The sequence below is a fragment of the Topomyia yanbarensis genome, chromosome 2, assembly GCF_030247195.1.
Source record: "Topomyia yanbarensis strain Yona2022 chromosome 2, ASM3024719v1, whole genome shotgun sequence".
In the NCBI taxonomy this organism is placed as follows: Eukaryota; Metazoa; Arthropoda; class Insecta; order Diptera; family Culicidae; genus Topomyia; species Topomyia yanbarensis.
In genome coordinates, this window is record NC_080671.1 from 10,290,959 (window position 1) to 10,307,706 (window position 16,748).

At 32.4% G+C, this 16,748-nt stretch overlaps 1 protein-coding gene across 1 annotated transcript in view; it reads left to right on the top strand.

Annotated features, from left to right (window-relative positions):
- The first annotated feature begins 8,840 nt into the window (after positions 1-8,840).
- Positions 8,841-16,748, top strand: part of LOC131678958 (ejaculatory bulb-specific protein 3-like) — a 51,644-nt gene continuing 43,736 nt past the window's right edge. The window contains exon 1 of the mRNA XM_058959416.1: positions 8,841-8,993. The gene's annotated coding sequence lies outside the window, so the exon portion shown is untranslated. The remainder of the gene's footprint in view (positions 8,994-16,748) is intronic.

Genomic DNA, 16,748 nt, shown 5'->3' on the forward strand with positions numbered 1-16,748 from the left:
ATATATATATATATATATATATATATATATATATATATATATATATATATATATATATATATATATATATATATATATATATATATATATATATATATATATACAGGGTGTTTGGTTCATGGTTAAGAACCTCTCGAGGGATGATTGACTGTCATATTTGGAGAAAAAATCATTCTACACATACCATGAAATCTCAAACGTTACAAGTTATTGGACTTTTTGTGTTAAAACTTATTTGTCTTGAAATAGCTCTAACTCAAAAAATATATTTTATATTTCAAATCTTTTAGATCCATTGGATAGGTGAGAAAATTTTTAACTGAAAAATGTCCTCAAATGTTACAGTTAATAAGGTTAAATGATCTTTTTACAGTAATTTATTTAAAATTTAACAATTTTGATCAATTTTTCGTTCACTTCGCGAAAATCTTAATAGTTAACATAACTATTTTAATAATTCAAATTGTTAGTCTTGAAAAGTTGTATAATTTGTTCTTTGACATTGGGTTATTGAACTTGGATATTTTATCTCATATTCACTAATACTAGCTCTTATTGAAACAGTATGGCACTTATTGTACCTTTTCTTATTTTTATTCGAAAATTTTGCAGAGAAAAATGTATCAGTACCTTTCAGTTAAGTGAATTTAGTATTCTTTTAGAAGTTAATTAGTTTAAAATTAGTGTTATTATTAGCATTTTCGTTATTTTCTTAAAATAGTAAATAATAAACTTCACCATTATTATCATGGAATTAATGCATCTCAGCAAGTTCTACAATTCTTCCTTCGACTCCATTCAATTATCTCTTTTAGTTTCGAAGCAAAATCATTTTTATCTTCTTGTTTCATATGCAAAAACAACGATTTCAAACCCACTACATTTGTGATGAGGTCATGCTGTGTTAACTATTAAATTGCAGCGAAATAAAAAGCGATAGGGCTAAAGTGTCAAATGACAAGTTGTAGAGAATATTCAGGGGCACCAAATGATAAATAGTGACGATAAATTTAGTTGATTAATAATTAGAATAATTACAAAAATCACCAAAAAACGCATATTTTGAGTTATTTTACTAGTAAAAAGTCATGTAGTACACTTAATTAAAAGATATCTGTACATAAATCGAAAGGAAATTTTCTCAGCTTTCCAATGAAGCCCTGATAATAGCGATATAAAGCATATTTTTTAGATAAGAATCTTTTAAGAACTTGCAAGTCAATTACAGGAAATGTTTAGAAGTCAAATTACAAGGAAACGAGAAGAGATAGGAATATTTTGTTGAAGAACAAATTATGAATCGTCCTCAATCCCAACTTTTGGATAGTAGATATTGCTATAATCATAATTCATTATTTTGAGAAAATTAACAAAAACCTCAGCAAAACACTAACTTTTAACTACTTTACAACTAAAAGGTAATTAAAACTATTATCTGAAAGATATGGGGACATTATTCAATAGAAAATTTTCTCACCTTTCCAGTAGCACTAAAAGAATTAAAATACGAGATATACTTTTTGAGTTAGAGGTGTTTTAAGATAAATAAGTTTTTTACATAAAAAGTTCAATAACTCTGTAACGGTTGAGATTTGATGGTATGTGTAGAACGATTTTTTGCTCCAAATATGACAGTAAATCACCCCTCGAGAGATTCTTACTCATGAACCAAACACCCTGTATATACAGGGTGTTTGGTTCATGGTTAAGAATCTCTCGGGGGGTGTAAGACTGCCATATTCGGAGAAAAAAATTGTTCTACACATACCATCAAATCTTAACCGTTACAGAGTTATTGAACTTTTAGTGTAAAAAACTTATTTGTCTTAAAATACCTCTAACTTTAAAAGTATACTTTGTATTTTAAATATTTCAGTTCCATTCGAAAGGTGAGAAAATTTCCTATTGATTGGTGTTCTCATATCTTTTAACTAATTAGTTGTAATTACCTTTTAGCTGTAAAGTAGTTAAAAGTTAATGTTTTTGAGGAGGTTTTTGCTAATTTTCTTGAAATAATGAAGTATGATTATAGCAATATCCATTATCCAAAAGTTGGGTTTTAGGACGATTCATAATTTGTTCTTGGACGTCATATTTCTATGTCTTCTCATTTCTTTGTAATTTCATTACTATACTTTCCCTGTAACCGACTTGCAAGTGCTTAAAAGACTCTAATCTAAAAAAATATGCTTTATATCGTTATTTACAAGATTTCATTGGAAAGCTGAGAAAATATCCTATCAGTGTATGTACAAATATCTTTTAGTTAAGTGTACTTAATGATTTTTTACTAACGAAATAACTCAAAATTTGTATTTTTTGGAGAGTTTTCTAATTATTCTAATTATTATTCAACAAAATTTATCGTTACTATTGTTCATTTGATGCCCCTTAATGTTCTCTATAACTTTTTATTAGGCACTTTGTCTATATCTCTTTTCATTTTGCTGCTATTTAATAGTTAACACAGCATGATCTCGCCACAAATGTAGTGGGTTCGAAATCGTTATTTTTGCATATAAAACTATGTGATAAAAACGATTTTGCGTCGAAACTAAAAGAGATAATTGAATGGAGTCAAAAAAGAACTGTAGAACTTGCTGAGATGCATTATTTCCATGATAATAATGGTGATGTTTATTATTTACTATTTTAAGAAAATTAACGAAAATGCTAATAATAGCACTAACTTTGAAGTAATTTACTTTTAAAAGAATACTAAATTCACTTAACTGAAAGGTATTAATGCATTTTTCACTGTAAAATTTTCCTGGCTTTCGAAAAAAACAGAAAAAAGTACAATAAGTGCTGTAATTTTTCAATTAGAGCTGGTAGTAGTGAAAATGAGATAAAAATATCCAAGTTGAATAACCCAAAATCATGAAAATAAGAAAAGATAAGTGTATCATGTCGAAGAACAAATTAAGCAGCTCATCAAGACTAACAATCTGAATTATTAAAATGATGAGGTTAACTATTAAGATTTTCGCGAAATGAACGAAAAATCGATCAAAATTGTTTAATTTTCAATAAATTACTTTGAAAAGGCTACTTAAACTCATTAGCTGAAACATGTGAGGGCATCACTCAATGCGAAATTTTCTCACCTTTCGAATGGAACTAAAACATTTAAAATACAAAGTATACTTTTAAAGTTAGAGGTATTTTAAGACAAATAAGTTTTTTACACTATAAGTTCAATAACTCTGTAACGGTTGAGATTTGATGGTATGTGTAAAACAATTTTTTTCTCCAAATATGGCAGTCTATCACCCACCAAAAGATTCTTAACCATGAACCAAACATCCTATATACAGGGTGTTTGGTTCATGGTTAAGAATCTCTCGGGGGGTGATAGACTGCCATATTTGGAGAAAAAAATTGTTCTACACATACCATCAAATCTCAACCGTTACAGAGTTATTGAACATTTAGTGTAAAAAACTTATTTGTCTTAAAATAACTCTAACTTTAAAAGTATACTTTGTATTTCAAATGTTTTAGTTCCATTCGAAAGGTGAGAAAATTTCGCATTGAGTGATGCCCTCACATGTTTTAGCTAATGAGTTTAAATAGCCTTTTCAAAGTAATTTATTGAAAATTAAACAATTTCAGACGATTTTTCGTTCATTTCTTGAAAATCATAAAAGTTAACCTCATCTTTTTAATAATTCAGATTATTAGTCTTGATGAGCTGCTTAATTTGTTCTTTGACATGATACACTTACCTTTTCTTATTTTCATGATTTTGGGTTATTCAACTTGGATATTTTTATGTTATTTTCACTAGTACCAGCTCTAATTGAAAAATTACGGCACTTATTGTACTTTTTTTCTTTTTATTCGAAAGCCAGGAAAATTTTACAGTGAAAAATGTATTAATACCTTTCAGTTAAGTGAATTTAGTATTCTTTTAAAAGTAAATTAGTTTAAAGTTAGTGCTATTATTAGCATTTTCGTTAATTTTCTTAAAATAGTAAATTATAAACATCACCATTATTATCATGGAAATAATGCATCTCAGCAAGCTCTACAGTTCTTTCTTTGACTCCATTCAATTATCTCTTTTGGTTTCGACGCAAAATCGTTTTGATCACATCGTTTCATATGCAAAAATAACGATTTCGAACCCACTACATTTGTGGCGAGCTCATGCTGTGTTAACTATTAAATAGCAGCAAAATGAAAAGAGATGTAGATAAAGTGTCAAATTAAAAGTTATAGAGAACATTAAGGGGCATCAAATGAACAATAGTAACGATAAATTTTGTTGATTAATAATTAGAATAATTAAAAAACTCTCCAAAAAACACAAATTTTGAGATATTTCGTTAGTAAAAAATCATTTAGTACACTTAACTAAAAGACATTTGTACATACATTGATAGGAAATTTTCTCAGCTTTCCAATGAAATCTTGTAAATAATGATATAAAGCATATTTTTTAGATTAGAGTCTTTTAAGCACTTGCAAGTCGGTTACGAGAAAAGCATAGTAATTAAATTACTAAGAAATGAGAAGAGATAGAAATATGATGTCCAAGAACAAATTATGAATCGTCGTAAAGCTCAACTTTTGGATACTGGATATTGCTATAATCATACTCCATTATTTCGAGAAAATTTGCAAAAACCTCCTCAAAAACACTAACTTTTAACTACTTTACAGTTAAAAGGTAATTAAAACTAATTACTTAAAAGATATGAGAACACCATTCAATAGAAAATTTTCTCACCTTTCGAATGGAACTAAAACATTTAAAATACAAAGTATACTTTTAAAGTTAGAGGTATTTTAAGACAAATAAGTTTTTTACACAAAAAGTTCAATAACTCTGTAACGGTTGAGATTTGATGGTATGTGTAGAACAATTTTTTTCTCCAAATATGGCAGTCTATCACCCCCCGAGAGATTCTTAACCATGAACCAAACACCCTGTATATATATATATATATATATATATATATATATATATATATATATATATATATATATATATATATATATATATATATATATATATATATATATATATATATATATATATATATATATATATATATATATATATATATATATATATATATATATATATATATATATATATATATATATATATATATATATATATATATATATATATACAGGGTGTTTGGTTCATGGTTAAGAACCTCTCGAGGCATGATTGACTGTCATATTTGGAGAAAAAAATCGTTCAACACATACCATTAAATCTCAACCGTTACTAAGTTATTGAACTTTTTGTGTTAAAAACTTATTTGTCTTAAAATACCTCTAACTTTAAAAGTATACTTTGTATTTTAAATCTTCTAGATCCATTGGATAGGTGAGAAAATATTCCACTGAAAAATGTTCTCAAATGTTTCAGCTAATGAGGTTAAGTAAACTTTTCACAGTAATTTATTTAAAATTTAACAATTTTGATCGATTTTTCGTTCATTTCGCGAAAATCTTAATAGTTAACATTACTATTTTAATAATTCAAATTGTTAGTCTTGAACAGTTGTATAATTTGTTCTTTGACATGATACACTTATCTTGTCTTGTTTTCATGTGTTTGGGTTATTGAGCTTGGATATTTTTATCTCATAGTCACTAATACTAGCTCTTATTGAAAAAATATGGCACTTATTGTACCTTTTCTTATTTTTATTAGAAAGCCAGGAAAATTTTGCAGAGAAAAATGTTTTAATACCTTACAGTTAAGTAAATTTAGTATTCTTTTAGAAGTTAATTAGTTTAAAGTCAGTGTTATTATTTGCATTTTCGTTATTTTCTTAAAATAGTAAATAATGAACATCACCATTACTATCATGGAATTAATGCATCTCAGAAAGTTCTACAATTCTTCCTTTGACTCCATTCAATTATCTCTTTTAGTTTCGAAGCAAAATCATTTTTATCTTCTCGTTTCATATACAAAACAACAATTTCGAACACACTGTATTTGTGATGAGGCCATGCTGTGTTAACTATTAAATTGCAGCGAAATGAAAAGCGATAGGGATAAAGTGTCAAATAACAAGTTGTAGAGAATATCAAGGGGCACCAAATGAACAATAGTGACGATAATTACAAAAATCACCAAAATACGCAAATTTTGAGTTATTTTACTAGTAAAAAGTCATGTAGTACACTTTACTAAAAGATATCTATACATACATCGAATGGAAATTTTCTCAGCTTTCCAATGAAACCCTGATAATAGCGATATAAAGCATATTTTTTAAATTAGAGTCTTTTAAGAACTTTCAAGTCAATTACAGGAAAAATTTAGAAATTAAATTACAAGGAAACGAGAAGAGATAGGAATATTATGTTGAAGAACAAATTATGAATCATCCTCAAACCCAACTTTTGTATAATAGATATTGCTATAGTCATAATTCATTATTTTGAGAAAATTAAAAAAAACCTCATCAAAAACACTAACTTTTAACTACTTTACAACTAAAAGGCAATTTAAACTAATTACCTGAAAGGTATGAGAACATTATTCAATAGAAAATTTTCTCACCTTTCCAATGGCACTAAAAGATTTAGAATACGAGATATACTTTTTGAGTTAGAGGTGTTTTAAGATAAACAAGTTCTTTACACAAAAAGTTCAATAACTCTGTAACGGTTGAGATTTGATGGTATGTGTAGAACGATTATTTGCTCCAAATATGACAGCAAATCACCCCTCGAGAGATTATTACTCATGAACCAAACACCCTGTATATGTAGAAATCGATAGGTAATCGTTTTGAATATAAATATATTGACTAAATAATAATGTTGAGATCATTTATATGTTTATTATTTGAGGTAGACAACTCTATTTTACATTTTTCTGCTGGAAAATTGTTGATAAATTGAGTGTACCGTCTAAGTTATGAAAAAACAATTAGAGTCAGTCAACAAATCACTGATATATGGCTTTTTAAGTCAACATTCCAACTTTTATTCATTTTTTTAATTTATGCGTTATAGTTAACGTTAGGTAGACAACACTATTTTCATAGTTTTTCAGGGCAGCATATAAATAACACCTTTTGGACAATATATTTGAGTAATTAAATGGTAAGGTTTTTCTTTAAAACATGGCTTCATGCTTGAATTCTGGTAGAAAACCCATCTATGACCGCATACCGCATTCAAATAGTTTTAACTTTCGATTCCGTCAATGAAATATTTTCAAACTTACTTAATTATTTTATCTTTCGAATGCTAAGCACCAAATAAGTAGACAAATATTTTTTTGATTATAAAGTTAGGACCAAACCCGTGGGTGTTTGCTGGTAGTCTTATGAAATGTGTCATAAAACTTCAAATCGCCATTTATCTCAAATCTCTCGATGGATTATTTTAAAATTCACTGAGAAGATGCTTCGATACTCTATCTTTCGAATGCCGTATTCCAAAATTGTGGTCATTTTTTGTTAATAATGGTTTTAGACACACCGTGCGCCACCTTAAGGAAAAGCTCGGGGATTGGGAGCTAGCTCACTTTATGTAAACCCGAACTAAAGGCACTTCCAGAGATAATTTGGTCAATTTAGAAAATACTACCTGCAGGAAATGCTATGAAGTGGAGGGAACATCTAAACACATACTATAAGACTGGCTCTTGTCCGTACTAGAATCAGCTCAATGACTTTTGATAAACGATTTCTAGATCCTGAAGAGATCCGATAGACACTTTAGCTTGACGGATGATTAAGCATTATTCACTGCGCACCTAGGGGATTCAAATAGTTCTTTGTATGGACGAAGTTAACGGTTTTTCCGTTTGAGTACTTAACAGTAACAGTGACAGTGGACGGTACAGCCTTGCATGTTCAAATCATGCCTTTTTAACTGGAACTAACCCATAAAACATCGCATATTTGTTATATTTTGTCAGAAAGACGCGTTCCTCATGCTATACAATGAAATCAAAAACTAGAATAAATTTTCTTAATAATTTTTTTTCCGCGAATCAAGTGAGCGTTATTTAAACATTCTTCCCTATAACAGAGTAATATTTTACAAGCTGACAAAGCATTATGTCAACTTGGAAAAATAGATAAGGTTATTAGTACATGCTACCTGTAATTAGAAAATACCAACCAACGGAGAATCTCTGGATTGATGTGATTTTTGCCTAATTTATTATTTATAACTCTTAAACATAGTGCATATTTTAAATTGATTGTAAAAGTACATGTCAACGTGAACCGAATTTATTGACAAACACACTCACGATTACTCTAATCAAATGAAAATTAACTTTTGTTGTCAGCCTAACGATTAATTTAATCGTCCTTACCATTAGCCAACGTCAAGATAAGAACATCAATTCTCGATAAAGAGAGTTCAACTCGCTAGAACCGCAAACAGTTCAAAAGCTGCGGCAACCATAGGCTTGGATCGAATTTCGTAAGAATTACCCCCGACGACGTCTCAAACCAGCTGTCGTTGAGCCACCTTCTTATCGTTTCGGTTGATCACGAAATCTAGAAACCCATCTTAAAAGCATTGAACAGTTTCCTCTCGGAAAGGGTAGGTAAACAATTTAATTACTCTAAACACATCAGCTGAAATAAAATTGTCTCGTGTTTAACGACATGTCGCACAGCACAGCATGCCCTGAAAACCAAAATCTGTAGCCTTTTAAAGACAAAAAAACAGCAAACATCCACAGCCGTAGTAGGGTAACAAAAATTACGCTAGTAACTGACCTGACCAACGGCGGCGGTAGCAGTGTCCACACTGACTGGTCTCGCTCAGGCCCGTCCGACCAACCGACCGACCGACCCGGACCCTCTCGGAGTGGTGGAAGCTATAAAACGAATAAGCTCGCCGCGTCGCTCGATTAGTAGTAGTTTAGAGCTTTTCTAGCGCAGAAAGTGAAGTGAGTGATTTGTGCGGTGCCGGTGCGGTTCTCTAGTTCTGAGACCAAAAAGAAAGAAACGCAGACGGCGATCGAAGAAGAAAACTCAGCGAAGGTGAGTGAGTTTGATGGCAAACACAAAAAAAAGTGCGCTTGATTATTTTTTTCGCCTGCTTTTGAAACCGGTGCTAAATTGCGTCGGAATCGGACGAACATTGACAAATTCATTGGCAGTTGATTTACCGGATTGCGGCTCGGTTTGTTGTAGTTCATGTTAACCTACCTACCTACCTGCCTGAAATGGAGCAGAGAAACACGCCGCGGCTAAGTGAAACGTGCAATTTGAGTTTGGCGGCGCTCTTTGAGACGTCGCATGGTGACACTTTTCACCATGTGGCCGCTTGACGGTTGCGGTCTGCCAGCGTGGCGGGACGGGACCCGGACCGACTCGGAATCCAGAAGTGTTTATTAGTTGGTTAGTCGGTTGGTTCAGTGGATTTGGGCCCGATGATATAATGTAGTTTAATGCAATTTCAAAATTTAAATACTACCCCGCCGGCAGCAATGACAGCCGAACTGAATCAGAAAACGACGGCGGGGTTGTGCGTTTACTAAGTTTTCATTGAACTAAATTGCGCAGCATTTGTTGCCTTATGCAATTAAGACCCACTTCTTGCGAACATTTAGTCGGATTACATGCACGTGGATGGCGAAGTATTGCTCACTAGCATTAAAACGGATTTGCATTGACGCGACAGTCGAGTCGATTTCAGTGTGTCACTAACTAGAACTCAACCGGGTTGCTGGGTTAGAAACGGACCACACAAGATTGAAATGTTGTTTGAAGCGATGAAATGCTACAATGGTGAAACAGACGTCGGTTCTATTGCTTCCAATGCGAAACAGGTGGCTACGTACAGTCCGTTTCATTTACAGCTGTAGTTGGTATCGGATTTGTTCGAAACACATTCGTGCAATGCCCCGAACATGGATCCGTTGGAAGGCAAATAGTGTTGAATGTATTTGTAAATGCAAATATTGTGCAAGGTGTACAGAGGTGTAACGGATAGAACGAATTTCATGAATTAAACGAATCGCTCAGTCTTTGTGGATCCGCATGAGCGCGGATAATTTTTTTGGGTATTGTTGAACAGAAAACAATGAGAGCAATATTGCTCTGCATGCTATCGCAGTAATTTCCGTGGGAATCCTAAAACGTTCTGGGTACCGATCGTTTGATTTGCATTGGTTGCGAAAGGTAATTTTTTGGTGGGTGGTGGCAGCCTATGTCAAAACCAACCGGTATCGGCATTTATCGGTATAAGCTTAAGTATACATCTGTAAAGTAACAAACTCAATCAGGTCATGTTGAAAACTCTGCAGTTTCCAATAAATAATTTAGGGTTTACCTTTTGTGGACGAAACCGAAAGTGAAAATAAATATCGTTGCTGTAGAATTATGTTAGTCGATGAACAATCAAAATCTGTTTGCTTCTTCGGATTGTGCATATTGAGGGTGATCGAACATTGAATCTCATCATTGTTAACAATTGGCATTGTCACACATGATACTAAGACAACCTGCATTACTAACGAGTTTAATTAAACTATTAGTATAACTTCAAATAACTGGATTCAGTAATTTGAAACGATCAATTCAGCTCGGCAATTTCCGGACCGTTATCACATGTCACAAGTGTTCCAAGATATATGAATTCTTCCACTACCTCCCCTCGATTCCCGCATCGGAACCAACACCTTTCCGGCTGTTTCTCCTCTAGCTAGAGTAAAAGGGTATGCCCCACCGGGGCGAAATGCCCCTCTTCCATTCCAAGGATCACAAAATTATCTGAAGCATAAAAATAACTGATAACAGTATCATTTCAAGAAATCAACGTACTAACTTAGTTTGGCATTCCTCGTATGCTGCAAAACAACAATATGCACAAATTTTTGCATAGACATTTCGATGCAATTTCCTACCTTTTCACTATAAGTTTTCGAACTAATTAGAAAGACTCGGTTTTAGTAGAAATACTTTGAGCTACTAATTATAAGATTAAAGTTCCTATATCAGTTTATGAAAAGGCTGAAAATTATGTGTGCATGAAGAATGATTCATATTTTCACAACAGCTCATTACCGGACAACACGCCCCACTAAGTTCTGAATAGTATGCCCTAGTATAAGCACAACTGCAAGGTTACTTTTTAGTCGATTTATAAGTTTTAAATAATGCTAAAATTGATTTGTTTTAGGAAAAACGAGGTTAGCTACATTGTTTAAACTTGTTTTGACTGGATACAAATTTCAATAATTCAAGTGAGGCATTTAACACCATTGCATAGTGGTCCAGGTTGCAAATTTAGCAGGAATTTTGAGATTTTACTAAAACCAAACAACATAGCCTTATTAAGTCCTTGGAGAAGTTTTCGTAGTTTATGAGCCCCTTTTTTGTTAAAACAATAGTTAGGGTGGTTTTAATTTTACCAAGATCAGAAAATTAACTTTTTAATCGTTCTATCTAGAACCAAACGACCTTCAGTTAAGTTGTAGAACGTCAAATTTTGGAAAAGTTTGCTGAAAACATGTAAGCTCTATCTGTCATACTTTTCATTTTACAACAAATTTAAAATAAAAGGTTAGGGTTTCTTCTTGATTCTTAGAGAAACTGTTCTATTCAAATTACTTTTGCGGCATTGATTTAAAACCGAAGTAGTCTTCAGACAACTAAGACTGTTTTAAAGCGAATTATTTGTTTCATGGTACCATATCTAACTATTTTCGTTGAATGGTTATGAGCACTTTTTCGTAAAAAATAGGTTTTTAAAATAAAAATATCACTCATTGGGGAAAACAAAAGATAATTCTTTTTCAACTATAAATAAGGTCATGATTAGAGTTATAACTGCGCAGAACATGGCGAATACTATATTTTGTAAAATTTCATAAAATTGATACAAAAAGCTATTTTTAATATATTAAGTGTTTATTTCTTTAGAATAATAGAAGCTAGTGTTTTGATGTGTTAGAAGAAAATATTCGCCTTCAAAAACTGAAAAAGTTATATCAAAAATATGTGTTTTTTTATGAATTGAACTTTTGTAATATGTTTAAATTACTTCCACGGTGAAGAATATAAAAAAATATAGTTTGGTTTCAAGATAAAATATTGTACTTTACAATACTTTTCTATCATTTTAAATAGTGGGTAGTGTGGTTCTATATTTTTTTTAAATAAAAAAATTAACTTTTGAATGGTTCGAGATAGAGTTGCACTGACTCCTAGAAAATTGAAGGAAATAAAAATTTAAAAAACTTTGTTGAAGACACTGAAACTCTTTGTCGTGTATTTTTCATTTCACAAGAAATTTACTAAAAACAAATTTCTTAAAAAAAGGATTCTTTGTATAACTTTTACAGTTTTGATTTTTCTTTAAGAATACTTTCAGATATTTTGAAGAAGAAGCATTTGTCTTAACATACCGGACCTCTAGCTTCTCTCGTTAGGAAGTTTTATATACTTCTTACTAAAAATAATCTATTTTTAGTGAATATTGCAAGATATAAAAAATATCGTATTTGCCGTTTTATGGTGATTTATACTACAAAGCATGCCATTTCATATGGCAGAAACGGTATTTAATGTTAAGTGCTCTAATCGAAGATAATGCTATTTGGAAAAGTTAAATTTTTATATAAAAGCTCTCATAACTTTGAAACGAAAAAAATGAAGTAGTTGGTGATTTTAAACAAACTATGTACCATAAAATAATCTTCAAGTTATCCAAAGGGTACTTTAGTGTAAAATGAAACTTAAAGAAATAAAACAGCCCAAAGCTTACATTTGGATTTCTCGTGCAATGAAAAGTATGAAAGCTTGCATGTCTTCAGCAAATTTGTCTAAAATGTGTTGCTCTAGAACTTCGTCGAAGACAGTAAAGCTCTATCTCGAACCGTTAGAAAGTTCAACATTAAATGTTGCTAAAATTAAAATCACCCTAGCATCTGTTTAAACAAATGAAGGGTCTTGCAAAGTACAACAACTTTACCAAACATATTGTAAGGCTAAGTCATTTAATTTTCGCAAAAAGTTAAAATTCCTACTAAATTCACATTCTGGACCACTGTGCATTGTTGTGGGGCATACTCACCGATTGATGCGTGGAGGTCCGATGAAAGGGGGGTCAGCCAGGGCAATTGCCCTGGGGCCCGGGTCCTATATGGGGGCCCGCATTTTTACCTGAAAGTAAAATTGGATGGACAGAAAAATTGTGGTACTCATAGAATAGCAATGCAAAATAGTAATTTTTATTTTTGTGTTTTCACTAACCTTGTTAAATTCTTAAACGATAAAAACGCCCCCTGCACGAAAAAACAACTATATTTTTTGTATAGTGCCTGGCGTTTTGGTTCGCAAATCAAAAAAAAACTTCTGGATTCCGCATTCTCATCAGCAAACCACAGCTTCTGTGCTTGTCTTCCGAGACATCACTCGGAACATGCCAGTTGCTTAGTTCATGCAAGACGTATGACTTTTTGGATTCAGGATTGAGCGTCTAACTAGTGCCAGCTTTGGTGCTAGTTTAGATTTATCGTCTTACTAGCTCAAAGACTGGTGATAGTTACTGATGAGGAGAATCTGAACCGCTAAAAACTAATTTTAAGTTAGGTATTGTGCCCTCCTGCATTTAAAAAAACTTTTTTTTTTGCAGAATTTTTATTGCTTGACGGAATACACTACAAAATATTACGAAGCCAACCCAAAGCATTGCTGAAGAAAGCAACAGAGATCAAACAGGAAAGCGAATGCATGTATTAACGTATCTATCCGCTTCTGCGATTGATTCTTTGCTGATGATACCGGTTGTTGGCTTGGAGACACTGGGCGTTGTTATTGAGTGAATATTTGTTCCTGTCAGATCCGTAGATATTGGTTTTGTAGCCGTTTGTGATTTGGCATAAGATAGCGTGTGTAATTATAGTAGTAGGCGCTGCCTTTACACAAGGTTTTCCATGGTGCTGTGTCTTTTTGCAGAATTTGCACATTGGAAACTGGTATGGGTGCGTGATCAGTGTTGTCTGCATAAACGGCCCATTTTCGACTGATCTAAAAGAAGAAGAAACTAAGAAACTTTACATATCCTCGCCTAGATCGACCAAGCGATCATCCTTTTCTGCTTCTGCTAGCATCATGCTAGGATGCTATTGCTGAGCTAATTGAATGTTTAGCTACTTTTTTATGCTACTATGTTTTAACCCATTATATCCTAGCTTATGAAATTTCATACGCAGAACTATCCATCGTTTAACGCGTATTTACTGCAGAATTTTGGCATCTTACTGCTTTATTATTGCACTAATGGGATCATTACACCTCATATTTCATTGTGAAACAAGACAACTGCCATTTTTTATAATTTGTTTACATTTATAATTTGTTTACAACCGTGTTTAGTTGGGGCAAATGGCGGCTGAAAAGTAAGCAATACATTTAATTGAATTTTATTGTTGGAATTCATGCTAATAATTCCATTATGTGTAAAAGAAGTGTTGTCTATCAGAAAATCCGAAGAAATATGTCAAACAACTTAAAATTTGTTGTTTTTATTTAAGCGTACGAAATTTTTTGCGCGAGATATTTTCATTATCAAAACCATCTTAAGCGGTGATTTTGTTTTTCCCATAATCTTTGATACTTTTTTTGGTGGAATTGAAGATATCACTGCATTTGGCTCACTTTTCGAAACCCCTGGGTTATAATGGGTTAATTGCCGCAGGGTTCTACTGTATCGATTTTGTTGGCTATTTTCGGCAAATTTAAGACTGAGAGAAACGAAAGCAATGATCATGTCCATATGAGCCTGCCTAGTCCTAGTTTTCCGTTCTTAGTTTATACCTGATTCGCTCTAGAATACCTATCCGTATTTCAATTGCTTTCATTTCTTTCAGTCTTCAATTTGCCGAAAATAGCCAACAAAATTGATACAGTGGAACCTTGCGGCAATTAAAACATAATAGCAGAAGATTGAAATTAATAGCGATGAAGAAATTTGTCCCATCGCTAATTTCAAGATAAAAAATCAAAAAAAACGAGTGTTTTATTTTCAAATTATTGCAAGTTTATTGCGCCTATTTTAAGAAAGATATAAATGCTTAAGTGTGAGTTAAGCTTCAAAGAATTTTTATTGATTTGAAATGGTTGATTTTATAAAGTCGTATTGCTGTATTTTTTGTTTAAAATTGAGCAATCAGGAAATGAGATGAATAGAGGGGCTGAGATGAATTAGGGAGCGTCAACCCTATTATGGTTAATCTTTAAAACGTATATATACAATATCATAATGTTAAATAATGAAATGTTGAATTTCCATGGAAATTTCACGAAAGACCAAAGAAATGTATGACATACTGTGGTTGAAGTTTGAATGATTTTCATCAAGTCCTTCGGCATCATAGTAGTAGGCAAATTTTCTAAAAACCCATTTTTATTAAACTACCCGAAAATATCTTCGAAAGTCCATGTGGACACCGTCGGGAGGGGGTAAGGGTACAGGAATTGTCCACACTTGCCCACGAAGGGGGATGAGGAGGTCAAAACGATGGTTTTTTTTGTTCACGTGGGGCCTTTTCTAAGTTCAAGGGGGACGTTTGGTGTAAAGTGCTCAAACCGAAAGTTATTTTGTTTTACGATTTTGATGGCAAGACAACAATAGATATTTTGTGCTATGTTAAGATCCATTTATACATTCATTGTGCATGAACAAAAAAAATTTTCTGTCACGCAATGTCATTCATACGAGCGTTCCAAGAGTAAACGTCCACGTCTTTTCCACGTCGAGGAGCGCCGCGGCGATTTGTAATGACGCATTGGGTATTTTCTCTTGAAAATTTGGGTAGAAGCAGTTTAGAGTGTATGTATTGTTTACATTGTATTTTTATCGCTGTCAGTTTTTCGAAAATTGTTGCCGACAAATTGAAATCTGTGTGTGTTATAGCAAATACGCGCGGCTGTTAAAACAAAAGAAGTTCAGCGTGGCCACCGAGATTCCGGGAGACCTTTCTAGAGGTTCAATACGAACAATTAAGCGGATAAAAAAGGTCGATTATTTATGCCCTCTACACCAGATGCCCCCTGAAGTCGATCAAAACAAAATATTTCACCACGCAGTATTGGTGACAGAAAGAATCATTGGCGGAATCGACTTACTTAAAATTAGAAGATACTCTTCTTTAGCTAGAATAGCTCAATAAACCTTGCTAGGGAAGCAATTCAACGAAATACCAAATTTAGATTTCTAAAAAATGAACATGATATTTTTCGTCAGAATGGTGTGCCCCCCTTGTCAGCGGGCTTGACCCGCCTATGTTGATACGATGCAAAATATCTGAGATGGCCGGCATTAGTGGTGGTGGTTTAGCTATTACTACAGTGAAGACCCGTTTTTATCAGCCCCTTGGTGAATTTTAGGCTGATAGAATCGTGACATATATTTTTCTTTGTTTCTAAGAAACCGAAGCTCTTAAAATATTCTTCTTTAGTACTTAGACATAGCTTTATAACCTTTCCTGATTATTTAGCTTACGCTTCCCTTAAGGGATTCTGACAATTAGATCTTATCAAAAAAAGAGCAAAAAAAATTTTTTTTTGCCTCAAACGATTCTCTAAGATAAGAAAAATATGCTCAAGAGAGGATTTACTCAAAATCAATTTGGATCGTCTGCTAGAGCTTATCAAACTACCAACTATCAATTTTCATATGAAGCTGATATAATCATCTGATCAAATCGGGGGCTAATAAAATCGGGTCTTCACTGTATTACAAATTATTTTGCAGGATAAACTTAATTTGTGTATTTTATAGTTATC